At 44.2% G+C, this 26,219-nt stretch overlaps 1 protein-coding gene and 1 long non-coding RNA gene across 3 annotated transcripts in view; one reads left to right on the plus strand and one right to left on the minus strand.

Annotated features, from left to right (window-relative positions):
* Positions 1 to 2,083: 2,083 nt before the first annotated feature.
* LOC127567466 (uncharacterized) overlaps positions 2,084 to 26,219 on the minus strand; it is a 31,834-nt gene continuing 7,698 nt past the window's right edge. The window contains exons 2-4 of the long non-coding RNA XR_007955878.1: positions 24,511 to 24,661; positions 22,159 to 22,228; positions 2,084 to 2,668 (exon numbers count right to left, since the gene is read on the minus strand). This is a non-coding gene — a long non-coding RNA (uncharacterized LOC127567466). The remainder of the gene's footprint in view (positions 2,669 to 22,158; positions 22,229 to 24,510; positions 24,662 to 26,219) is intronic.
* LOC127567459 (uncharacterized) overlaps positions 14,906 to 26,219 on the plus strand; it is a 453,787-nt gene continuing 442,473 nt past the window's right edge. Inside the window, exon 1 of one of the 2 annotated variants that reach the window (XM_052010397.1) lies at positions 14,906 to 14,983. The gene's annotated coding sequence lies outside the window, so the exon portion shown is untranslated. Of the gene's footprint in view, positions 14,984 to 15,199; positions 15,342 to 26,219 lie in introns of those variants that run through there. The other variant, XM_052010399.1, reaches the window with a different exon arrangement.

Genomic DNA, 26,219 nt, shown 5'->3' on the forward strand with positions numbered 1-26,219 from the left:
TATTGTGCCGACATTTTATCCTGCTCCAAGGTCTATGTAAACCCTCCCTCCCACATAGCCCTCCATTTTTCTGTCATTCATGCGGCTATCTAAGGATCTATAAATGTCCCTAATGTATCTGCCTCCACCACGTCTGCCGGCAGTGTATTCCACGCATCCAACACTCTGTGTTTAAAAAAAAAATTACTTCTGACATCCCCCCATACCTTCCTCCAATTACCTTAAAATTATGACCCTCATGTTAGCCATTTTTGCCCCGGGAAAAAGTCTCTGAATCGATCTATGCCTCTTAAGATCTTGTACACCTCTATCAAGTCACCTCTCATCCTCCTTCTCTCCAAAGAGAAAAGCCCTAGCTCACTCAACCTATCCTGGTAAATATCCTCTGCACCCTCTCTAAAACTTCCACATCCTTCCTATAATGAGGCGACCAGACTGAACACATTACTCCATGTGGTCTACCACTATCTCCACTAAACTCCATCTGCCACTTCTCAGCCCAGCGCTGCATCCTATCAATGTTCTGTTGTAACCTACAGCAACCTTCTACACTATCCACAACACCACCAACCTTCGTGTCATCAGCAAACTTACTAACCCAACCTTCCACATCCTCATCCAAGTCATTTATAAAAATCACAAAGAGCAGGGATCCCAGAACAGATCCCTGCAGAACACCGCTGGTCACCGACCTCCGGTCAAGATATGCTCCATCTACAACCACCCTATGTCTTCTATGGGCGAGCCAATTCTGAATCCAAATAGCCAACAGTCCCTGGATCCCATGCCTCCTAACTTTCTGAATGAGTCTTCCATGAGGAACCTTATCAAACGCCTTACTGAAATCCATGTACACCACTTTCACTGCTCGACCTTCATCAATGTGCTTTGTCACATCCTCAAAGAATGCAATCAAGCTGGTGAGGTACGACCTGCCCCTCACAAAGCCAGGCTGACTGTCCCTAATCAGTCTATTCTTCTCCAATGCCCATTAATCCTGTCTCTAAGAATCTTCTTCAGTAATTTGTCCACCACTGAAGTAAGACCCACTGGTCTATAATTCCCAGGGTTATCCCTACTCCCTTTCTTGAACAAAGGAACAGTGAGGACACAAAGATCATCGCCAAAGGCACAGCAGTCTCTTCACTTGCTTCCCGTAGAGCCTTGGATATATCCCGTCTGGCCCCAGTGACTTATCTATCCTAATGTTTTTCAAAAATTTTAGCACATCCTCTTTCCTCACGTCAACCTGCCCTAGTGTATCAGCCTGATGTATGCCATCCTCACAAATGTCAAGGTCTCTCTCACTGGTGAACACTGAAGCAAAGTATTCATTAAGGACCTCCCCTACCTCTTCCAACTCCAGGCACATGTTTCTTCTTTTATCCCTGATCGGTCCTATCCTCACTCTAGTCATTCTATATTCTTCACATATGTGTAGAACGCCTTGGGGTTTTCCTTGATCCTACTCGCCAAGGACCTCTCATGCCCCCTTCTAGCTCTCCTAAGTCCATTCTTAAGTTCCCTCCTGGCTACCTTGTAACTCTCCAGGGCCCTGTCTGATCCATGCTTTCTAAACCGTAAGCTGCTTTCTTCCTCTTGACAAGATGTCCTATGTCTCTTGTCAACCATGGTTCCTTCACTCTACCATCCTTACCCTGCCTCAATGGGACAAACCTAACAACCTCCAAATTTCCATTGTGCACTTCCCCAGGAACATCTGTTCCCAATTTACACTTGCAGGTTCCTGCATAATAGCATCATAATTCCCCCTCCCCCAATTAGGCTTGGAACAGAGACTGTTCAACATAGCCAACAAAGAGGCAGGCATAGCTGGGGCCCATGTGAGTGCCCATCGCTACGCCGTTAGTCTGTAGAAAGTGAGAGGAATCAAAAGTGAAGTTGTTTAGGACAAGGACAAGTCTAGTCAGGTGGAGGAGAGTGTCAGTGGAAGGGGACTGGTTCTGTCTCTGGTCAAAAAAGAAGCGGAGGGCTTCTTTGACTCTATACCATAATATCTAAAGCAGCGTAAAGACCCACCAGAGAGGTCCCCAAACATTTCCATGCACATAACACATTGAGTCATAGAGTTGCACATAGAAACAGGCATTTTGGCCCATTACATCCATGCCGACCCTTTTGACTGTCTACATTAACCCCATTTGCCCACATTAGGACCGCATCCCTCTATGCCTTGCCTATTTAAGTGTCCGTCTATATTGGATATAAGTTTCAGCCATCAACTCCATTTAGTCCTGGATTGGTCATTGTTTGATCAGTTTATTGGTCAGAGTTAGATCTTCACGAAGTTGCCAGGAGTAGCCGTATTCCCATGATAAAGCACAAACAATCACTTGGTGTGCTATTGTTTACGCTCTGCATAAGAACTATTGCTGAGTAAATAGCCGAAGTTCATCATCAGGAAGAGTACCGGTTGCTCAGCAGATCACCCTCGTACTTTCTTGTCCCACTGTGAATGTTTGCTTCAGTGGGATATCGATCAGATTAAACAGGATTGTGTTCATGGATTGTCTCTGGTCAGCACACCTTCCCCACATGTTCCAGGGTTTAAATACAAGATGAACGTGGAGAACAGGTGTGATCACGAGCGGCACTTGTAGTTATCGTGTACAGTGGATGGGTTGTTGTATCTGGTCGATGTCTGAATCTGTGGAGGGAAAGGAGTTCAATCAATGGTGGTGGTTTGGTAATGAATATACAGACTGACAACAAAATTCCTGGTTTCTGGTAACTCTTCATCCGCCCTTGCTGCCGTCTTGCCTGTGGAGGTTATCAAAAAAAAACAGGAAGTTGCTCTTGTCGGCACGTTGGAGCCAGTTCACCGGGCAGTTTCCCTTCACTTTCTCCAGAGCTGCCTATGAGCATGGAGCTGCTCCGACATCCTTGACCCGAGCACCTGGAGGCAACATACCTTCCCGGAGTCTCATTTGCGGCCACAGAAATGCCCATCTCCCCACTACCCCACCACCCCTTACAATAGAATCCACTACCACTATTGCTCTCCCAGTCTTATAACTACACAGCAAATCTTCTGTGGTACCACAGTTATGGCTGTGCTGCTGCTTTATCCTGGGAGGTCATCCCTCCAACAATATCCAACGTGGTATACCTTTTTGAGAGGGGAATGACCACAGGGGACTCCTGCACTGCCTTTCCTCTCTCTCCCTTGATGATTCAGATTATCTGCCAGTGCTGCCAGTCTCACTGCTGCTTCTAGGCTTTACCTGTGCTCTACTAGGTCCATAACCTTCTATACTTGTCCAGATACTTTTTTAAATGTTGTGAGAGTGCCTGCCTCCACCACCTATTTTGGCAGTGAGTTCAAACCACGCTCAGGGTGAAAACTCTGGAACCACGTCAGATTCCAACCACACTCAGGGTGAAAATGTTTTCCTCAGATCCCCTCTAAACCTCCTGTTCCTAACCTTACAGATAGAATCTATAAGGTTAGAAGTAGGAGTACAAGGTTAGAAGTAAAATACAAGGTGCTCTTCAATAACATTATGAAGAGTGAGAAGCATGAGCCATGAGAATAGCTGTTGCAAGGGGATGCACAGGCAATACACAGGGTGGTGGAATAAAACAGACATTGCTGGAGACACTCTGCAGGTCAGGCTGTGGAAAGAGACACAGAGTTGTCTTATCCAGAGGTCAGGCTCTTTCCATCTTTATTCCTTGGAGTTTAGAAGAATTAGAGGTGACCTTATTCAAATATATAAGATCCTAAGAAGGTTTGACAGGGCAGATGTTGAGATGTTTTCAGCAGTAGGAGAGTCACAAGTAGGGGACATAGGTATAAAATACAGGGCCAAGGAGGAGCTTAAGAAGGGACTGAGGACAGCTGGAAGAGGACATGGGAAGACCTTGGCAAGTAGCGTTAAGGAAAACCCTAAGGCATTCTACATGTAGTGAGGGTAGGACCGCTTGGGAATGGGGGGGGGGGGGGAATGTGTCTGGAGGCGAAGGAGGTGGGGAGGTCCTGAATGAATACTTTGCTTCAATGTTCACTAGGGTATAGAGGTGTATAAGATTCTGAGAGGCACAGACAGAGTGGACAGAGTAATTACAACCCTATTAGTTTTTAATAGTGTTGTAATTACTAGGGTTAGATTTTTTATAAGGTACTTTTATAAGTGTTTTAAAAGTTTTATGTGGTAGAGTGGGGGCTGGACTGCCCAGGCGCGGCGCGGGCAGATGAAAAAGCAAACAGACTATACAGCGGGCAGTGGAGTGAGAGGAAGCAGAGTATTTTGGGCTTTGGCTCAAAGGGCTTCAGTGTAAAGGTAGGTGACTTGAGTTAAGGAAGGAGTATGGGTGTGGTTTCCTGTACTCAGTGTCAGATGTGGGAGTTCCCGGAGTCTCCCTGCCTCCGGGAAGGCTACGTCTGCGCCCGGTGTGTCGAGCTGCAGCTCCTGAGGGACTGTGTTAGGGAACTGGAGATGCAGCTCGATGACCTTCGTCTGGTCAGGGAGAGTGAGGAGGTGATAGGAGTTATAGGCAGGTGGTCACACTGGGAACATCGGAATCAGGCAATTGGGTCACAGTCAGGAGGGGGAAGGGGAAAAGTCAGGTACTAGAGAGTACCCCTGTGGCTGTATCCCTTGACAATAAGTACTCCTGTTTGAGTACTGTTGGGGGAGACAGCCTACCTGGGGGAAGCAACAGTGGCAGTGTCTCTGGCACAGAGCCTGGCCCTGTGGCTCAGATGGGTAGGGAAGGAGTGAGGAGGGCACTAGTGATGGGGGACTCTATAGTCAGGTGGGCAGACAAGTGATTCTGTGGATGTAGGAAAGAAACTCGGAAGGTAGTTTGCCTCCCAGGTGCCAGGGTCCAGGATGTTTCTGATCGCGTCCAAGATATCCTGAAGGGGGAGGGAGAACAGCCTGAGGTCGTGGTACATATCGGTACCAACGACATAGGTAGGGAAAGGAATGAGGTCCTGAAAAGAGACTATAGAGAATTAGGAAGGAAATTGAGAAACAGGACCTCAAAAGTAGTAATTTCCGGATTACTGCCTGTGCTAAGAGACAGTGGGTATAGGAACATAATGAAGAGGATGTTAAATGCGTGGTTGAGGGATTGGAATAAGGAGCAGGGATTCAGTTTTCTGAATCACTGGGGCCTCTTTTGGGGCAGGTATGACCTGTTCAAAGAGGACGGGTTGCACTTGAATCCCAGAGAGACCAACATATTGGTGGGGAGGTTTGCTAAGGCTACTGGGGAGAGTTTAAACTAGAATTGTTGGGGGGTGGGATCTGTATTGGAGAGACTGGGGAGGAGGTGTTTGGCTCTCAAATAGAGGAAGCTAGAGTAAGTACCATAGGCAGGTGATAGAGAAGGGAAGTGTTCAGAGAGGCTTGGGATGTGTCTATTTTAACGCAAGGAGTGTTGTGAATAAGGCGGATGAGCTTAGAGCTTGGATCGATACTTGGAGCTATGATGTGGTGGCCATTACGGAAACTTGGATGGCTTCGGGGCTGGAACGGTTGCTTCAAGTGCCAGGTTTTAGATGTTTCAGGAAGGACAGGGAGGGAGGCAAAAGAGGTGGGGGAGCGGCACTGTTGATCAGAGATAGTGTCATGGCTGTGGAAAAGGTGGACATTGTGGAGGGATTGTCTACGGAGTCTCTGTGGGTGGAGGTTAGGAACAGGAAGGGGTCGATAACGGTGCTGGGTTTTTTTATAGGCCGCCCAATAGTGACAGGGTTATTGAGGAGCAGATAGGGAAGCAGATCCTAGAAAGGTGTGAGAATAAGAGTTGTTGTGATGGGAGATTTTAATTTCCCAAACATCGATTGGCATCTCCAGACAGTGAGGGGTTTAGATGGGGTGGAGTTTGTTAGGTGTGTTCAGGAAGGGTTCTTGACACAGTATGTAGATAGACCTACAAGAGGAGAGGCTGTGCTTGATTTGATATTGGGAAATGGACCTGGTCAGGTGCCAGATCTCTCAGTGGGTGAACATTTTGGTGATAGTGATCATAATTCTATATCCTTTACGTTAGCACTGGAGAGAGATAGGAACAGACAGACGAGAAAGGCGTTTACTTGGAGTAAAGGGAATTATGAGGCTCTCAGGCAGGAAATTGGAAGATTAAATTGGGTACAGATGTTCTCTGGGAAAAGTACGGAAGATATGTTGCAAATATTCAGGGGGTATTTGTGTGGAGTTCTGCATAAACATGTTCCGATGAGACGGGAGTCACGAGAGGAAACAGGAACCGTGGTGTACGAAGGCTATAATAAGTCTAGTCAAAAGGAAAAGAAAAGCTTACAAAAGGTACAGAGAGCTAGGTAATGTTAGAGATCTGGAAGAGTACAAGGCTAAAAGGAAGGAACTTAAGAAAGAGATTAGGAGAGCCAGAAGGGGACATGAGAAGACCTTGGCGGGCAGGATTAAGGAAAACCCCAAGGCGTTCTACAAGTATGTGAAGAGTAAGAGGATGAGATGCGAAAGGATAGGGCCTATCAAGAGCAGCAGTGGGAAAGTGTGTATGGATCCGGAAGAAATAGCAGAGGTACTTAATGAATACTTTACGTCAGTATTCACCACAGAAAAAGATCTGGGGGATTGTAGTGGGGACTTGCAGCGGCCTGAAAAGCTTGAGCATGTAGATATTAGAAAAGATGTGGTGCTGAAACTTTTGGAAAGCATCAAGTTAGATAAGTCGCCAGGACCGGATGGGATGTACCCCAGGTTGCTGTGGGAGGCGAGGGAGGAGATTGCGGAGCCTCTGACGATGATCTTTGCATCGTCGATGGATACAGGAGAGGTTCCAGAAGATTGGAGGGTTGCGGATGTTGTTCCCTTATTCAAGAAGGGGAGTAGAGATAGCCCAGGGAATTATAGACCGGTGAGTCTTACCTCAGTGGTTGGTAAGCTGATGGAGAAGATCCTGAGAGTCAGGATTTATGAACATTTGGAGAGGTATAATATGATTAGGAATAGTCAGCATGGCTTTATCAAGGGCAGGTCCTGCCTTACGAGCCTGATTGAATTTTTTGAGGATGTGACTAAACACATCGATGAAGGGAGAGCAGTAGATGTAGTTTATATGGATTTCAGCAAGGCGTTTGATAAGGTACCCCATGCGAGGCTTATGGAGAAGGTGAGGAGACATGGGATCCAAGGGGACATTGCAGTGTGGATCCAGAACTGGCTGGCCCACAGAAGGCAGAGAGTCGTTGTTGAAGGGTCATATTCTGAGTGGAGGTCGGTGACCAGTGGTGTACCTCAGGGATCTGTACTGGGACCCTTACTCTTTGTGATTTCTATATACGACCTGGATGAGGAAGTGCAGGGATGGGTTAGTAAGTTTGTGGATGACTCGAAGGTTGGGGGTGTTGTGGATAGTTTAGAGGGCTGTCAGAGGTTACAGAGGGACATAGATAGGATGCAAAGTTGGGCTGAGAAGTGGCAGATGCAGTTCAACCCAGATAAGTGTAAAGTGGTCCATTTTGGTAGGTGAAATATGTTGGTGGCATATAGTATTAATGGTAGGACTCAGCAGTGTGGAGGATCAGAGGGATGTTGGGGTCTGAGTCCATAGGACGCTCAAAGCAGCTGCGCAGGTTGACTCTGTGGTTAAGAAGGCATATAAGTGTATTGTCCTTCATCAATCGGGGAATTGAATTTAGGAGCTGGGAGGTATTGTTGCAGCTATGTAGGTCCTGGGTCAGACCCCACTTGGAGTATTGTGCTCAGTTCTGGTCACCTCACTACAGGAAAGATGTGGAAGCCATAGAGAGGGTGCAGAGGAGATTTACAAGGATGCTGCCTGGAATGCGGAGCATGCCTTATGAAAGCAGGTTGAGGGAACTCGGCCTTTTCTCCTTGGAGAGACGGAGGATGATGGGGGACCTGATAGAGTGTATAAGATGATGAGAGGTATTGATCGGGTAGATGGTCAGAGGCTTTTCCCCAGGGCTGAAATGGTGGCCACAAGAGGACATAGGTTTAAGGTGCTGGGGAGTAGATATAGAAGAGATGTAAGGGGTATATTTTTTACTCAGAGAGTGGTGAGTGCTTGGAAGGGGCTTCAGCATTCAGCACAGCACAGCTTTGTGGGCCGAAGGGCGTGAATTGTGCTGTAGTTTTTCTGTGTTTCTATCTTTTCCCCAGGGGGGTTAATGGCCAATACTCGAGGTCATCTGTTTAGGGTACGTGGAGGAAAGTTCAGGGGAGATGTGAAAGGTAGGTTTTTAACACAGAGAGTTGTGGGTGCCTGGATGCACTGCTGGGGTGGTGGTAGGGGCCGATATGATAGGGTCATTTTAGGGACTATTAGATAGGCACTTGGATGAAAGAAAAGAAAGGGTTTTGGGAGGTGAAGTAGAGAGGGGGATAGATTGAATGGGGATAATGTTTATATAGGTCGGCACAACATTGTTCTGTGACCACATTGAATGGCCTGCCATTCCTGCTCCTGTTTTCTTGTGTCTTTGTTACCATTTCAAGTCAGAACTGATGAAGGAACTTTGACCTGAAACATTAACTCTGTTTTTGCTCTCCACAGATGCTACCTGATCTGCTGACTGTTTCCAGCATTTTCTGTTTTTATTTCAGATTTCCAGCATGAGCAGATTTTTAGTTTTCAATCATATCAGGGTGAAACTGATACGGGCAAAACGTATGCCAATTTTTGGGAGTGCGATATTCTGTCTGATCCCTGCTTCTGCTGGTTAATCATGTTTTTCACATTTCTTTCTTTGGGGCTTGGAGAACAGGCAGATCATCTGCAACCTCACCGCACCTGTGTGGGTTAGAGTTGACCTTTCAATGCAAATTGGATTACCGGACTAGATTATGCAAATAGGTTTGTGTGAGAATACAAGTCTTCTTCTGTGGAAAGATGTCATAGAAAATGTTTCCATCCAAGCCATTGAAAAGCAAATTTATATTATATCTTTCACATTTCTTTTAGGACATTTATAGAACATAGAACACTACAGCACAGTACAGGCCCTTCGGCCCACAATGTTGTGCTGACATTTTATCCTGCTCTAAATATCTATCTAACCCTTCCCTCCCACATAGCCCTCCATTTTGCTTTCATTCATGTGTCTATCTAAGAGTCGCTTAATGTCCCTAATGTATCTGCCCCCACAACCTCTGCCAGCAGTGCATTCCATACTCCCACCACTCTCTGTATAAAAAAAACTTACGTCTGACATCTTTTTTTTAAACAGTGGCTTGGCATTCACCGTCTTTCAATCCATCGTGACCTCCCCATAGTCCAGAGAATTCTGGTAAATTATCACAAATGCCTCTACTATAACTTCCGCCATTTCTTTCAGTACCCTGGGATGTATCCCATCAGGACCAGGGGACTTTCTACCTTTAGGCCCACTAGGTTGCTCAGCACGACCTCTTCTGTGACAGCGATTGTATCGAGGTCCTCACCTCCCACCACATCCATCACATCTCTCTTTGGCATGTTTGACATGTCCTCCATCGTGAAGACCGGCACAAAATAGTCATTCAAGTCCTTGGCTATTTCCACATTCCCCAATATTAATTCCCCCTTCTCATCTTCCAAGGGACCTACGTTCACTTTAGCCACCCTTTTCCACCTTATATGAGAATAAAACTTTTACTATCTGTTTTTATATTTTGTGCTGGTTTATTTTCGTAATCGCAGGTTGATAGGGTTGTTGAGAAGGCGCATGGAACGTTGGCCTTCATTAGTCGGGGTATTGAGTTCAAGAGCCTTGAGGTAATGTTGCAGCTCTATAGAACTCTGGTCAGACCACACTTGGAGTATTGTGTTCAGTTCTGGTTGCCTCATTATAGGAAGTATGTGGAAGCTTTAGAGAGGGTGCAGAGGAGATTTACCAGGATGTTGCCTGGATTGGAGAGCATGTCTTATGAGGACAGGTTGAGCGAGCAGGGGCTTTTTTGGTGAGAAGGAGGATGAGAGGTGACTTGATAGAGGTGTACAAGATGATAAGAGGCATAGATCGAGTGGACAGTCAGGTACTTTTTCCCAGGATGACAATGGCTAACACGAGGGGACATAATTTTAAGGTGATTGGAGGAAGGTATAAAGGGGATGTCAGGGGTAAGTTTTTTTACACAGAGAGTGGTGGGTGTGTGGAACGCACTGCCGGCAGAGGTTGTGGGGGTAGATACATTAGGGACATTTAAGAGGCTCTTAGATAGACACATGAATGATTGAGAAATGGAGGGCTATGTGGGAGGGAAGGGTTAGATAAATCTCAGAGCAGGATAAAATGTCGGCACAACATTGTGGGCCAAAGTGCCTGTACTGTGCTGTAATGTTCTATGTTCTAATCTGTCTTCCCTTACCTTATTGCTTACTTTGTGGTTCTTTATTGCTTTATAAAGTTTTCCCAATTTTCCAGTTTCCCACTGCTCTTGGTGACTTTGCATGCATGAGCTTTCAGCCTGATGACTTCTTTTATTTCCTTTGTTATCCAAGGCTGGCTCTCCCCACCCTTACTGTCCTTGCTTTTGACTGGAATATACTTCGGTTTGGCACCGTGAAAAATCTCTTTGAAAGTCTTCCACCGTTCCTCAACTGTCCCACCGTGTAGCCTGTGTTCTCAGTCTACGCTAGCCAACTCCTCCCTCGTCCTGTTATAGTTTCCTTTGTTTAGGCATAATACACTGGTTTTAGATCAAACTATTTCACCCTCCTTTATATATGATATATAATTTTTAATATATTTTTAATATATTATTTATTTAATATTCTCCTTTAATATGAGAAATTCAATCATACCATGATCACTCTTTCCAAGAGGGTCCCTAACTACAAGGTCATTAATTTTACCTGTCTCATTGCACAGGACCAGATCTAAGATAGCATTTTCCCTTGTAGGTTCACTAACATGCTGTTCAAGAAAGTTATCACGGATGCATTCTATGAAGTCCTTCTCAAGACTGCCTCAACCTGAGGGGGGCCAATATCCTTGCAGCCAGGTTTGCTAGTGTGGTTCAGGAGGGTTTAAACTAGATTGCGAGGGGGAACGGAACCGGAGGAGTAGGTCAGAGGAAGAAGGGGATGGGGAAAAGTCAGATCTGACAGGTAGAGAGGCTTTGAGGAAGGAGAAGCAGAGTACAGTCTATAAAAGTAGTAAGGTGGATGGGCTAAAGTGCATTTACTTGAATGCAAGAAGCATCGGGAATAAGGGAGATGAACTGAGAGCTCTGATAAATACATGGGATTATGATATTGTGGCTATTACAGAGACATGGCCGACATCAGGGCAGGAATGGATATTGAATATTCCAGGTTTTCAGTGTTTTAAAAGGGATAGGGAGGGGGGGAGAAGACGAGGAAGGGTGGCATACTGGTCAGGGACACAGTTACAGCTGCAGAAAGGGTAGATAATGTAGAAGGATCCTCTCTAGAGTCAATATGTGTGGAAGTTAGGAACAAGAAAGGAGCAGTAACCCTCCTGGGAGTATTCTATAGGACCCCCGGTAGCAGCAGGGATACTGAGGAGCAGATTGGGAGGCAGTTTTTGGAAAGATGCGAAAATAACAGGTTATGAAAATGGGAGACTTCAACTTTCCAAATATTGATTGGCACCTATTTAGTGCCAAAGGTTGAGACGGGGCGCAGTTTGTTAAATGTGTCCAGGACAGATTCCTGACACAGTATGTTGACAGACCGACTAGAGGGAATGCCATATTAGATCTAGTTTTAAGTAATGAACCGGGACAGGTGACAGATCTATCGGTGGGTGAGCATTTGGGGGACAGTGACCATTGCTCCATAACCTTTAGAATTGTCATGGACAGGGATAGGAGCAAAGAGGACGGGAAGATATTTAATTGGGGAAAGGCGAATTATGAGGCTATAAGCCAAAAACTTGGGAGTGTAAATTGGGATGACATTTTTGAAGGGAAATGTACTTTGGAGATGTGGTCGATGTTCAGGGATCTTTTGCAGGATGTTAAGGATAAATTTGTCCCGGTGAGGCAGAGAAGGAATGGCAGAGTGAAGGAACCATGGGTGATGAGAGAGGTGGAACAACTAGCTAGGAAGAAGAAGGCAGCATACATAAGGTGTAAGCAGCAAGGATCAGACAGGGATCGTGAGGAATATAGTGTAGCAAGGAAAGAACTGAAGAAAGGGCTGAGGAGAGCGAGAAGGGGATATGAAAAGGCTTTGGCGAGTAGAGATAAGGAGAATCCCAAGGCTTTTTTCTCATACATGAAGAGCAGAAAGAGGGCTAGAGTAAAGGTAGGTCCGATGGGAAGATGTGCCTGGAAGCTGTGGAAGTAGGTGAGGTTCTCAATGAATACTTCTCTTCAATAATCACCAAGGAGAGGGGTCTTGATGATGCTGAGGACAGTGTTGGTAAGCGTAATGTTCTAGAGTATGTAGATATCAAGAGAGAGGATGTGTTGGAGCTGTTAGAAAATATTAGGACAGATAAGTCCCGGGGGCCTGATGGAATATTCCCAGGCTGCTCTGTGAGGTGAGGGAGGAGATTGCTGAACCATTGGTTAGGATCTTTGAGTCCTTGTTGTCCACGGGGATGGTACTGGAGAATTGGAGGGTGGCAAATGTTGTTCCCTTATTCAGAAAAGGTAGTACGGATAGTCCAGGGAATTACAGACCAGTGAACCTTACATCTGTGGTGGGTAAGCTGTTAGAAAGGATCTATGAGCATTTAGAGAATCATAGACTGATTAGGGACAGCCAGCATGGCTTTGTGAACGGAAGATCTTGCCTCACAAGCCTGATAGGGTTCTTTGAGGAGGTGACCAGGAAGATTGATGAGGGTAGTGCAGTAGCTGTGGTCTACGTGGATTTTAATAAGGCGTTTGATAAGGTTCCGCATGGTATGCTTCTTCAGAAGGTCAGAGGCCAAGGGATCCAGGGAGGCTTGGCAGTGTGCATTCAGAATTGGCTTGCCTGTAGAAAGCAGAGGGTTGTGGTGGAGGGAGTGCATTCAGATTGGAGGGCTGTGACTAGTGGTGTCCCACAGGGATCGGTTCTGGGACCTCTACTTTTTGTGATATTTATTAATGACTTAGATGAGGGGGTGGAAGGGTGGGTTAGCAAGTTTGCAGATGACACAAAGATCAGTGGTGTTGTAGATAGTGTGGAGGGCTATTGATAGGATGCAGAGCTGGGCTGACAAGTGGCAGATGGAGTTCAATCCAGAGAAGTGTGAGGTAGTACACTTTGGAAGGACCAAGGCGGAGTACAAGGTAAATGGCAGGATTCTGGGCAGTGTAGAGGAGCAGAGGGATCTGGGGGTTCATATCCACAGATCCCCGTGTTACGGACTCAGTGAAAGTCCCTTTAAGATAGAGAGTGTGTGTGTATGTGTGTGTGGGGCGTGCTTACGTCAATAGAAGATAAAGGACGTAATGATGTGGTTGAAGAAGGCAGAAGAAGAAGGAGAGAGAGAGAGAGAAGGGAGAGAGACACCAGCCTGCTTGTTTTCTCTATCGATGGATGCGAAACAATAACTGTGTTTGCCATAGAAATCCATGTATGGAAGTTGGAAGTAATCCGGTGGAGTTCACTTTGTTGCTGACCTGTAGAAGGAAACAGGTATTTGTGTGTGGACGACCACGGTTCGGATGCTTTCGGGGTGAGGAAGTCACTACCGAGTAAACACTGAAGTGTCGTTTGGGTTCTATCGAGGAACATTTGGATTTCGTATGTACTCTCTCTATGTTTTTCTACGTCTACGTCTTATCTTCAGACAACGGTGGTTGTTGAAGAAGCCCTTGCTCATGTTTCACCTTATGGCTTGCGGGACTGAACTTTAAGAACCATTCCGGAACTGGGAGTTTTGGACTTTGTCACACACACACACACGACGAGTTTAGTTTTGGGGTTAACGTTCAAGGTTTAACATTTTTGAATTCTAACATACTAACATTTTTACTTTTATTTTACGTATTATCATAAGTAGTGATTAATAAAATAGTTTTTAACACTGAATCATGCTCAGTGTGCTTCTTTTGTTGCTGGTTCGTGACAAAATTGGGGGCTCGTCCGGGATAGTTCCCAAGGTTAACGAGATTCGTCCGGGATCCAAGATTTTTGAGTGTCGTCTGGGATCGTTCCCCAGATTGACAAGATTTGTTCGGGATTCAATCCAAAGATTTTTGAGGGGGGGTCTGATAAATTCTTTTTAATTGGCTTGTGTGTGTGGAAACCAGCAGCAATGGATATTAAGGCATTTTTGGAGTCACCAACCCAAAAGGGATTGGAGGTGGCGAAAAAGGATGATTTGATAAAGATTGCTACAAGGCTAAACCTTACAGAAGTAAAGCAGTCTATGAGAAAGGCAGATATTCAGAGACTGATAGCTGGCCATTATGTGGAAAAGAAGGTGTTTGAGAAGGAAGTGTTAAAACAGTTTCCTGGTAGTGAAATAGCAATTTCTGAGGCACAGGTGCAGCTGGCAAAGATAGAGGCTGAACGAGAACAAACCCAGTTAAAGATAGAGGCTGAACGAGAACAAAAGAAATTAGAAGCTGAACGAGAGCAAAAGAGATTAGAGGCCGAACGAGAGCAAACCCAGTTAAAGATAGAGGCTGAACGAGAGCAAAAGAGATTAGAGGCCGAACAAGAGGAAAGGAGATTAGAGGCCGAACAAAAGAAATTAGAGACTGAACAAGAGATAACTCGGATGAAGTTAGAGGCTGAACGGGAACGGGAACTAATTCGGTTAAAGTTTGAGGCAGAGGAGAAGGAAAAACAGAGGCAGCATGAGTTACAAGTGAAGCGTAGGAGTTTGGAATCTGATTCTGGAGATGGTTTTTCAGCCAGCAGGGAGGTTCGATTAGTCCCCCCGTTTGAAGAAGATCAGGTTGATCAGTATTTCCAACATTTTGAAAAGGTTGCTGTGAGTTCAAACTGGCCAAGGAAAGGATGGGCTCTTATGGTACAGAGTGTGATTAAAGGTAAAGCTCAAAAAGCTTATTCTGCTTTGTCTGCTGAGGATGCAGCTGATTATACCAAGGTAAAACAAGCTATTTTGAAGGCCTATGAATTGGTCCCTGAAGCTTACAGACAAAAATTTAGAGACTTGAGGAAATCTGCAGATCAGACTTATATGGAATTTGCCAATGGAAAGAGAATATGTTTTGAACGATGGTGCCTGGCTAAAAATGTAGATGGGGATTTTGATAAATTGAAAGAATTGATACTGGTGGAGGACTTTAAAAGATGTGTTCCAGCTGAATTAACAACATATTTAAATGAAAAGGCAGTGGAAACTTTACAAGAAACTGCTAGGTTGGCAGATGATTATGCTTTAACCCATAAATCCAAATGGGGACAACCTAAAACCTTTCAAAAGAGTTACAAAGACAATCCAGGTAAACCGGAGATTAAATTGGGAGGTAATCAAAAAGGAAAAGATGAAAAGAAGCCAGGGCTGGAGAAACCTGTTGAGCGTACTTGTTATTACTGTAGGAAACCTGGCCATGTGATATCTAATTGTGCCCTTTTGAAGAAAAAGAAGGAAGCTGTGCCCAATGCTTGCTTTCAGGCAATTAAAAATCAAAAAGGTTTAGGAGATGCTGTTAAAGATCAGTCCTTGCAAGAGGTAAAAGCGGAAAAGTTGGAGGAGGTGAGAAAGGAATTCCGTTCGTATGTATCAGAGGGTTTTGTTTAACTGAATGATGAGTCACCCCAGGTGCCAGTGAAAATTCTTAGAGATACTGGGGCTAGTCAATCTCTCTTGCTGGACAGTGTTTTAAATTTTGGTGAAGAAAGTGACACTGGTGAAGTAAATCTAGTACGAGGCGTTACAGGTGAGACCATGTCTGTCCCTTTTCACAGGGTGATTTTAAAGTCAAAGTTCGTAGAAGGACCAGTCGAGATAGGGATAAGACCTAGTTTGCCAGTGGAAGGAGTTTCTTTGTTATTGGGAAATGACCTTGCAGATGGAGAAATTGTTCCTGTGGTACGGTTAACAACCAAACCAAGGATTGATGAGTCTGAGAATGATCTAGATGTTTACCCATCATGTGCGGTGACTCGAGCTAGAGCTAAGGAATTAGCCAAGACAGACAGTCCGGTGCAGTCTGATGTGGTTCCTTGTGACAGTCCTAAACAGGAAGAAAATTATGATGCCTTATCTGAGACTTTTCTGTCTTCACTGGAGGATCAACATCCTTATAGTGAGTCTGAATTTAAAGATTTGTCTTTGTCAAGGAAGGATTTTATGGTGGAACAGACAAAGGATCCTGAGTTGACAGAATTGAAAGAAAAAGCACTCTCATGTGAGGAGATTGAAAAAATGCCAATTGGATACTATGTCAAAAATGGAGTGTTAATGAGGAAATGGAGACCTCCTCATGTTCCTGTTACTGAGGAATGGGAAGTTATTCATCAGGTTGCTGTTCCAGAAGTTTATAGGGATGAGATTTTAAACCTGGCCCATAGTATGCCTTTGGGTGGTCATTTTGGTGTGAATAAAACTGTAGGGAAGATCTTGAAACAATTCTATTGGCCTGGTTTGAGAAATGATGTGGTGATGTTTTGTCGAACCTGCCACACATGTCAGATGGTAGGTAAACCAAATCAAAAACCCCCTGTGGCTCCTTTGAAGCCAATTCCTGCTTTTGGGGAGCCCTTTACGAAGGTGATTGTGGACTGTGTTGGCCCCTTACCAAAGTCTAAGACTGGAAATCAGTATTTGTTAACCATCATGTGTGCCACTTCTAGATTTCCAGAGGCAATACCCCTTAGAAATATTAAGGCCAAGACGGTGTCAAAGGCTCTTGTAAAATTTTTTACCTTGTTTGGTTTGCCAAAAGAAATCCAATCTGATCAAGGTAGTAATTTTATGTCAAAAATTTTTCAACAAATAGTCTATGAGCTGGGAGCAAAGCAGATTGTATCATCTGCATATCACCCAGAATCTCAAGGAGCTCTGGAGAGATTTCATTCTACTCTCAAAAATATGCTGAAGACTTATTGCTTTGAAAACACAAAGGATTGGGACGAAGGTATCCATTTACTTTTGTTTGCCGTTAGAGAATCAATCCAGGAGTCAATAGGATTTAGTCCGTTTGAGCTTGTATTTGGACATAGGGTGAGAGGACCTTTGGAGTTGTTAAGAGAGCAATGGGTTAATGAGGAAGTGCACTTGAGTCTTTTGGACTATGTCCAAAAATTTAAAACTCGGTTGGAGAGTCTGCCAGCTAGCGAGAGAGAATTTGAAAACCAGCCAGATAAGAATGAAGATATATTTTGATAGACGTGCTCGGCCTAGGACATTTGCAGTGGGGCAAAAGGTGTTGGTATTTTTCCCTAGCCAAAATAATCCCTTGCAATCTCGTTTTTCTGGACCCTATGTTATTGAATCTCATATATAATCAAAACACCAGATAGACGCAAGAAAACACAACTCTGTCATGTAAACATGCTAAAACCTTATTATCAGAGGGATTCAGTTGTGGCCTTGGTGGATGGTGTAAAGGTTGTTTCCAGAATGCCTGATGTTGATGTTGAGGAAGGCCAATTTAGACCAAATATTGTTCCATCGAAACTAAAAAACCAAAATATCCTGGAGAACCTTGAAACGAAGTTGGACCATTTACAAGTTTCACAAAAACAACAGATGAGAGAATTAATTTTAAAATTTAAAAATCTGTTCCCAGATGTTCCAAACAGAACATCGATAATTACCCATGATGTTGATGTTGGGGATACAAAACCAATCAAACAACACCCATATCGAATGAATGTGGAAAAAAGTAAACTTGTTGATCAGGAAATAAAATACATGTTGGAAAATGATATTATTAGACATTCTACTTCAAATTGGAGTTCGCCCTGTGTTATTGTACCTAAACCTGATGGAACTGTTAGATTTTGCACAGATTACAGGAAAGTGAATGCTGTAACAAAGTCAGAAGCTTACCCTATTCCTAGGGTGGATGATTGCATAGACAGAGTGGGAAAGGCAAAATTTCTTACAAAGATTGACCTATTAAAAGGGTACTGGTGTGTTCCATTAACGGATAGAGGAAGGGAGATTTCAGCCTTTGTAACCCCTTCTGGATTGTATGAATACAATGTTTTGCCATTTGGAATGAAAAATGCTCCGGCAACATTTCAAAGAATGATTAATTCAGTGATTCATGGGTTAAAACATACAGATGCCTACATTGACGACTTAGTGACTGGGAATGATACTTGGGAAGATCACATCTCTGCGTTAGAAAGGTTGTTTGAAAGACTTTCCAAGGCTAACCTTACAGTTAACTTGGCTAAAAGTGAATTTGGCCATGCCACTGTGACGTATCTTGGTTATGTTGTAGGTCAAGGCAAGCAAGCTCCTGTTCAGGCAAAAGTTCAAGCAATATCTGAGTTCCCTATTCCCACAGGTACGAGGACTGTTAGAAGATTTTTGGGAATGGTTGGATATTACCGAAAATTTTGTAAAAAATTTTGCTGATATTGCTCTTCCCCTAACTAATCTTCTGAAGAAAGGAGTAAAGTTTGTTTGGACAGATTCTTGTCAAGAAGCATTTGAGAAGCTGAAAGCCATTTTATGCTACCATCCTGTGCTCAAAACACCTGACTTTGAAAAGCCATTTTCATTAGCAGTAGATGCCAGTGATGAAGCTGCAGGAGCTGTGTTGTTGCAGAAGGGTGACCTTGATGATATTGACCATCCTGTAGCTTACTTTTCAAAGAAATTTAATGAGTATCAAAAGAATTATTCCACCATAGAGAAAGAATTACTGTCGCTTGTTTTAGCCTTGCAACATTTCAGTGTATATGTTTGCACCGCTCAGAAACCATTGACTGTATATACAGATCATAACCCACTGGTGTTTCTGAGCCGAGTCAAAAACAAGAACAGAAGGCTGTTAAACTGGAGTTTAATTTTGCAAGAGTTTGATCTCAGGATAACTCACATTAAAGGCAAAGATAATGTGATTGCTGATTGTCTTTCCCGATGTTAAATGGGAAAGATGTATCTGTACTAATCTGATAGTCTGTAGTTGTGTAGCATGATAATTATTAACATTACTAACTATGCGCGGTTAAAATTTTCTTGGGAAAATTTTTTTTTAGTTGGGAGGTGTTACGGACTCAGTGAAAGTCCCTTTAAGATAGAGAGTGTGTGTGTATGTGTGTGTGGGGCGTGCTTACGTCAATAGAAGATAAAGGACGTAATGACGTGGTTGAAGAAGGCAGAAGAAGAAGGAGAGAGAGAGAGAAGGGAGAGAGACACCAGCCTGCTTGTTTTCTCTATCGATGGATGAGAAACAATAACTGTGTTTGCCACTGAAATCCATGTATGGAAGTTGGAAGTAATCCGGTGGAGTTCACTTTGTTGCTGACCTGTAGAAGGAAACAGGTATTTGTGTGTGGACGACCACGGTTCGGATGCTTTCAGGGTGAGGAAGTCACTACCGAGTAAACACTGAAGTGTCGTTTGGGTTCCATCGAGGAACATTTGGATTTCGTATGTACTCTCTCTATGTTTTTCTACGTCTACGTCTTATCTTCAGACAACGGTGGTTGTTGAAGAAGCCCTTGCTCATGTTTCACCTTATGGCTTGCAGAACTGAACTTTAAGAACCATTCCGGAACTGGGAGTTTTGGACTTTGTCACACACACACACGAAGAGTTTAGTTTTGGGGTTAACGTTCAAAGTTTAACATTTTTGAATTCTAACATACTAACATTTTTACTTTTATTTTACGTATTATCATAAGTAGTGATTAATAAAATAGTTTTTAACACTGAATCATGCTCAGTGTGGTTCTTTTGTTGCTGGTTCGTGACACCCGAAAGTTGCCTCACTGGTGGATAGGGTAGTTAAGAAAGCTTATGGGACGTTAGCTTTCATAAGTCGTGGGACTGAGTTTAAGAGCCGCAAAGTAATGATGCAGTTTAACAAAACTCTGGTTAGGCCACACTTAGAGTACTGTGTCCAATTCTGGTCGCCTCATTATAGGAAGGATGTGGAGGCGTTGGTAAGGGTACAGAGGAGATTTACCAGGATGCTGCCTGGATTAGAGAGTATGGATTATGAGGAGAGACTAAAGGAGCTAGGGCTTTATTCATTGGATAGAAGGAGGATGAGAGGAGACATGGTAGAGGTATACAAGATATTAAGAGGAATGGATAGAGTGGACAGCCAGTGCTTCTTTCCCAGGGCACAAATGCTCAAAAGAAGAGGACATTGCTTTAAAGTAATGGGTGGTAAGTTGAAGGGAGATGTCAGAGGGAGGATTTTCACCCAGAGGGTGGTTGGTGCCTGGAGTGCGCTGCCTGGGGTGGTGGTGGAGGCTGATACATTGGTCAAGTTCAAGAGATTGTTAGATAAGCATATGGAGGAAGTTAAGTTAGAGGGATATGTGGGAGGGAGGGGTTAGATAGTCTTAGGTGTGGTTTGAAGGGCGGCACAACATGGTGGGCCGAAGGGCCTGTATTGTGCTGTATTGTTCTATGGTTCAACCAACTTGATTCACCCAATCTATGTGGAAGTTAAAGTCCCCCATGACAACTGCCGTTCCATTCTTACATGCATGAAATATTTCTTGGTTTATTGCCTGTGCCACTGTAATAACAGTGGCCTATAGACAACTCCCACCAGTGATTCTTTCCCCATCACTATTCCTAATCTCTACCCAGATGGACTCAACATTCTGCTCCTTAGATCTTGTATCATCTCTCACTTTCACTCTGATCTCATCCTTAATTAAGAGCACTACCCCACCTCCCTTACCTTCCTGCCTATCCTTCCGTATTATCTGAAACCTTTGGATATTTAATTCCCACTCATCTCCACCCTGCAACCACGTTTCTGTAATGGCCACTAAATCATATCCCTTTGTACTGATTTGTGCCAAAAGTTCACTGATCTGGTTCCAAATACTATGGGCATTCAGATAAAGTGCCCTTGCACTCATTGTCCTTTTAGAATCCAATAGCCTTTGCATCCTTTACGTTTGACTTTTCTGTACTCCACTCTTACTTTTTTTCTTTTCTAACTTTTGCTCTGGTCTCTGCTTTGCTTCCCTCTGCCTTTCTGCAAATAAAGAACTGACCAGGACTTGACCATGTTCCATTTCTGTGGTCTCAGAGAGAAAACTGACTAGCTAGGCTTCCTCCATCAGCACTAAGGCAGTCTGATCTAGATACGCAAGGTCATAGAATAAAAAGTTACTGTTCTTGTTCAGGGACAGAGAACAGGGTGTCTGGTTCGCATCAGGGAGAAACAAAAGAGTTGCCTATCAGCTGTTCATGAGATGGTAGAATAGTCACCTTAGATTTGTTATTCAATTGGTTTGGTATGCATATAATATAATCAATTGTTAACATTATTGGTTTGTAATACACTGACAACAACTGGAAAAAGGTAATAATAATGGATTTATCCATTTGTTCTGTGTAGCTGATTGCTGAGATTTTTGGCAACTCCCCACTGGTGATATATAATAAACCTTCAGCCCTTAAACTGGACCTGGGTCCAGTGTGATTCTTAAGTCACTCATTCCCACCATAAGTAAGTTTATTGGATATTGTAAATTGCTACTAATATGTAGGTGGGATGTAAAATGTAGGTGATGGGGCCTCTCTGTGGTAAACAGACGATCATCATAATTCTGTCATTCTGTAGGCCATCAATTTGAGACTTTATCCAAAATGCAGTACCTCTGGTGCGCCCTTGTGTTTGTTCTCAGAGCTACCGTTTCCACTTAGAACAGTACAGCTCAGTGACAGGCCCTTCAGCCCATCATGTCTGTAGCAACCATGGTGTCACTTTAAACTCATCCCATCTGCCTGCACGTCCCCTGCCTGTTCATGTGCCTGTCTAAATGCCTCTTAACTGTTGCTATCAAATCTGCCTCCACCACCTCCCCTGGCAGCATGTTCCAGGCATCCACTACTCTCTGTGTGTTTTCTCTCCTTTCCAGTTCTGATGAAGGGTCTCCAACCTGAAACGTTGACTCTGTTTCTCCTTCCACAGATGCGGCCTGACCTGCTGGATGTTTCCAGCATTTTTTGTTTTTATTTTTGGTGTAGAGATTTACCTGGCTGGTGAAACTGCTCAAAATGAGATGCAAAAGTCTTGTGCTATGCCATTGTTGTTAGAGCAGATACAACCACTTGTCTTCCTGGGAAAGTAACCATACATGACACTTACTGCAGTTACTTACCAGCTCAGACTGTCACACTGCACTATTTAGATGGGAACTCTGGACTTCAGGGGAAGCAGCCAATGGAGCTCTAAATGGAGAAGAAATTGCAATGAGCTTGTCACAGACTGCATTGGTTGATTGCCTTTCATTGCATTGACAGGATCTTGCTGGACCTGGCCCACTTCTGGATATCACCTGTACTTTTCTGTTTTTGCTTTTGGTGTAGTTTGCTGGATATTTACGGGGCAAGTTTTGGTGTAGAGATTGCCTGTAGTTTTCCCAGATGCGGTGGGCCAGTCTGGCTGACCCTCCACATCGGAGACAGGCTGTGTAGCAGAGCAGGTTCCCAAGGGTGAGTTGTGTCAAAAAGTTTGTCAAAGGCTTTATAGGCTTTACAATATTTAAATCTCTTACTTAAATATTATTACAGTGGATGTAAACAATATATATAAAAGAACTAAATACTTTTAAAACTAATCAGTTCAAAGAACATGCAAGCTATCATAAAAGAAATGAAGTAAAATAATTACATACATCCCTCAACTTAGCATTTTCCACCCAGATTGTGACCCCTTTCAAATAAAGGGGTGGCTTTTCCATTGCCAGTCCTCCTGGGGAAATGCTTGGGGCCAGGTGCAAAGTGCATCCTGATCCTCTTTTCAGGAAATAAATGTCCACCATTAGTGGTACAGCTGATGGCCTGTAGTTCTGAAGCTAAACACCAATCAACAAAATATGATTCATATTGATATTTAATCTATCCTTCTACACTGCCTTTTTTAAGACAAGGTAAACTGATTTCAGTGCAGCCACCCACTTTTCCCTAAAAACGAATGAGAGAACAGCGTACGTTCCCAATGATGAAAAAGCTTTGGAGTTCAACAAAAACTTGGCAGATTGTATACATAACACTAAATGTATCAAAGAATCATACAGCACAGAAAAAGACCCTTTTGGCCCACCTTGTTCGTGCCAACCATGATGGTTATCTACATTAATACCATTTAGCCCATATTCCTCAATGCATTTCCTCTTCAAATACCTGTCCAAACACCTTTTAAATGTTACAATTGCATCTCCTCCTCTGGCAAGTCATTCCAGATTTTAACCATACTGAGTGAAAAACTTATCCCTCAGATCAGCTTAGAATTTCTACCATCTCACCATACGGTTGGTGAGACCACACTTGGAGTATTCTGTACAGTTTTGGTCACCATGTTATAGGAAAGACATCATCAAGCTAGAGATGGTGCAGAAGAGATCTACAAGGATGTTACCTAGATTAGAGAGCCTGAGTTATAAGGAGAGGTTGGCCACGCTGGATCTTTATTCCTTGGAGCGTAGGAGAATGAGGGGTGACTTCATAGAAGTTTATAAAATCATGAGGGGTATGGATAAGGTGTACCGTCATAGTCTTTTCCCCAGGGTTGGGGAGTCCAGAACTAGAGGGCACAGATACAAGATAAGAGGGGAGAGATTTAAAAGAGACCTGAGAGGTAACTTCTTTACACAGAGGGTGGTGAGTACCTGGAATGAGCTGCCAGAGGAAGCGCTTGAGGTGGGTACAATTGCAAAATTTAAGAGACATTTGGATAGGTCCATGAAGGGGAGGGGCTTGGAGGGTTTTGGGCTGAACGCAGGCAACTGGGACTAGCAGGGAGGATGCTGGGGTAGGCATGGACCAGTTGGGCCAAAGGGCCTGTTTCTGTGCTGTACTGTTCTTTGTTCTATGTAATAGGGATAAGAACATAGAACACTACAGTACAGGCTCTTCGGCCCACAATGTTGTGCCGACATTTTACCCTGCTCTAAGATCTATCTAACCCTTCCCTCCCACATAGCCCTCCATTTCTCTATCATTCATGTGGCTATTTAAGAGTCTTAAATCTCCCATGTGTCCCATTGAAGTGTGGGATCAGTACAGGATGAGTCCCATTGAAGTGTGGGATAGGTACGGGATGTGTCTCATTGAAGTGTGGGATCGGTACGGGATGTATCCCATTGAAGTGTGGGATAGGTACGGGATGTGTCCCATTGAAGTGTGGGATCGGTACGGGATGTGTCCCATTGAAGTGTGGGATCGGTACGGGATATATCCCATTGAAGTGTGGGATCGATACGGAATGTGTCCCATTGAAGTGTGGGATCGGTACGGAATGTGTAAGGCACATCATCAGAATAGAGACTGGAACATTCTGCGTGAATGACACCCTGTCATTAGGAATGTGACAGCAATGAGACAAGCATCAGGAATAGAATTTTCCCTTCAGCTACACCCTTGGTCTTCTCTCACTCACTCTCAATCCTCCCTCCTACGTTCCATCCACTTCCAGTTAGAACATGCTACCAGGTCTCCCTGCTGACCCTTACCTGGAACGACCACTTCCAACGGTTTTCACTGCAGATCTTCCACGTGCTTTAACTTTCTTCTTTCTTCTGCACTGCAAGGAGAGGCTGAGAATTGGCAGTGCCAAGGCTGGTGCAATGATTGCAACGGCCAGAGGAATCGGGTTAAACGTTTCTAACAGAACAGAAGAGCGGTGGTTTAGTCTGCAGCCTCACTGCTGGGTGCATTCCATTTAGTTGGCTAACATTTGGAACCAATGAAAGATCATAGAACTGAAACACAAGATTGGATCACGCCGAGGTTTGATAGTGGATCACAACTGCTGGTACTTGAAAGTCTAGACGTCATGCTGGGAAGTCTGGAGCTGGCTGAATAACAGATAGCACTACATCTATCCCTACTCACTGTGGACGGACATAGAGTTCATGGAGCTAGAAAACACGGAAACAGGATCTTTGGCTCAGTTCGTCCATGCCGACCAAGATACCTATCAATGCTAATCCTAGTGTCCTACCTTTCCTAACCATGTACCTATCAAAATTTTATTAAACATTGTTAATGTACCTGCCTCTACCACTTCCCCCGGCAGCTTGTTCCATATACCCACCACACTCTGGGTGAAAAAGTTGTCCCTCAGGTCCCCTTTAAATCTTTCCCCTCTCACCCTAAACTTATGCCCTCTAGTTTTAGACTACCATGCTCTAGGAAATAGGGGACCTGATTGAGTTTTTTGAGGATGTGACTAAACACATCGATGAAGGGAGAGCAGTAGATGTAGTGTATATGGATTTCAGCAAGGCATTTGATAAAGTACCCCATGCAAGGCTTATGGAGAAGGTGAGGAGATATGGGATCCAAGGGGACATTGCAGTGTGGATCCAGAACTGGCTGGCCCACAAGGCAAAGAGTGGTTGTTGATGGGTCATATTCTGCATGGAGGTCGATGACCAGTGGTGTGCCTCAGGGATCTATTCTGGGACCCTTACTCTTCATGACTTTTATAAATGACCTGGATAAGGAAGTGGAGGGATGGGTTAGCAAGTTTGCTGATGACACAAAGGTTGGAGGTGTTGTGGGTAGTTTGGAGGGCTGTCAGAGGTTACAGAGGGACATAGATAGGATGCAAAACTGGGCTGAGAAGTGGCAGATGGAGTTCAACCCAGATAAGTGTGAAGTGGTTCATTTTGGTAGGTTAAATATGATGGCAGAATATAGTATTAATGGTAGGACTCTTGGCAGTGTGGAGGATCAGAGGGATCTTGGGGTCCGAGTCCATAGGATGCTCAAAGCAGCTGCACAGGTTGACTCTGTGGTTAAGAAGGCATATGGTGTATTGTCCTTCATCAATCGTGGAATTGAACTTAGCAGCCGGGAGATATTGTTGCAGCTATATAGGTCCCTGGTCAGACCCCACTTGGAGTACTGTGCTCAGTTCTGGTCGCCTCACTACAGGAAGGATGTGGAAGCCATAGAAAGGGTGCAGAGGAGATTTACAAGGATGCTGCCTGGATTGCGGAGTATGCCTTATGAAAGCAGGTTGAAGAAACTCGGCCTTTTCTCCTGGGAGTGAAGGAGGATGAGGGGGGACATGAGAGAGGTGTATAAGATGATGAGAGATATTGATCAGGTAGGTAGTCAGAGGCTTTTCCCCAGGGCTGAAATGGTGGCCACAAGAGGACACAGGTTTAAGGTGCTGGGGAGTAGGTATAGAGGAGATGTCAGGGGTAAGTCT

The sequence above is a fragment of the Pristis pectinata genome, chromosome 2, assembly GCF_009764475.1.
Source record: "Pristis pectinata isolate sPriPec2 chromosome 2, sPriPec2.1.pri, whole genome shotgun sequence".
NCBI lineage: Eukaryota > Metazoa > Chordata > Chondrichthyes > Rhinopristiformes > Pristidae > Pristis > Pristis pectinata.